The sequence below is a fragment of the Oryctolagus cuniculus genome, chromosome 2 (assembly GCF_051225735.1).
Source record: "Oryctolagus cuniculus isolate XC-2025 breed Fujian yellow rabbit chromosome 2, ASM5122573v1, whole genome shotgun sequence".
Lineage (NCBI taxonomy): Eukaryota > Metazoa > Chordata > Mammalia > Lagomorpha > Leporidae > Oryctolagus > Oryctolagus cuniculus.
Genome location: NC_142868.1, coordinates 67,209,087 through 67,210,229, shown reverse-complemented (window position 1 = coordinate 67,210,229; position 1,143 = coordinate 67,209,087). Strand labels below are relative to the sequence as shown.

At 44.4% G+C, this 1,143-nt stretch overlaps 1 protein-coding gene across 6 annotated transcripts in view; it reads right to left on the bottom strand.

Annotated features, from left to right (window-relative positions):
- LOC149127789 (DNA-directed primase/polymerase protein-like) overlaps positions 1-1,143 on the bottom strand; it is a 36,295-nt gene that overhangs the window by 494 nt on the left and 34,658 nt on the right. The window lies entirely within an intron of this gene.

The window sequence follows — 1,143 nt, the reverse complement described above, 5'->3', positions numbered from 1 at the left end:
CTTTAAAAAAAAAATCTAGTTGTAATTCTACATAGACTGAATATATAATGAAATCACCACATATTAAGACCTTAAGACCAGTTCGACAGGAATGAGAATATTAACTGTTTCTGGAGTTGGCTCAGATACTCCTTAGACTCCCCATTTGAAACTGCCTGCAGTTCTGTGGCACAGATGTTTCAACATCCCCAGCAGGTGCTACAGCAAGGACAGACTTACCTGTTCAAGTGGCCTGTGTACCTGTTAAAGACAAACTGCCAAGGACTAATCACTAAGGCTTACATGAGATAATAGTGATGTTAAATTTCCTTAACTTCATGTACCATAGCCAAGTAACAATGTCCTTATTCCTCAGCTACATGCTTAAATTAGGTGTGGAGCCTCCGCCTGGGGCACCAGCATCCTGTAGGGGCACTGGTTCAAGTCCCAGCTGGGCCCTGCACCACGTGGGAGAATTTGGGGAGTGGATGGAAGACTTCAGTCTCTCAAATACATCTTAAAAAGGAAAGGCCCCACAGAGTATTATGTATACTTACTGGTTTAAAAATATGAGCCCAGATAAAAATGTTGTAATATTATGAGGAAGATTTTAAATTATAGATCTTTGAAAGAAATTTTGGTGGTATTATTAGATTGTCAAACCACGATTAAAACTGCTGGCATAGTGGGTGAAGCTGCTACCTGCAGTGCCAGTATCCCCTATGGACACCAGTTTGAGATCCAGCTCTCTGCTGTGGCCTGGGAAAGCAGTGGAAGATGGCCCAAGTGCTTGGGCCCCTGCACCCTCGTGGGAGACCCAGAAGAAGCTCCTGGCTTCGTATTGGCACAGTTCTGGCTGTTGTAGCCAGTTGGGGAGTGAACCAGCAGATGGAAGACCTCTCTCTGTGTAACTCTGACTTTCAAATAAATCTTTGGGGGAAAAAATGGCAGCAAAGGGTATATGTAATTTTTTTATTTGAAAGGCAGAGCCACAAAGATCCCACATCCACTAGTTCACTCCCCCAAATAACCATAACAGCTAGAGCTAGGCCAAGAACCTGGAATGCAATCCAGGTCTCCCATGTGGGCTGCAGGAAGCAGAGGAGGCAGACAAGAACTGGGCACTCTGATATGTCTGCTGCAAGCACTGTGCCAGAAAGAAAG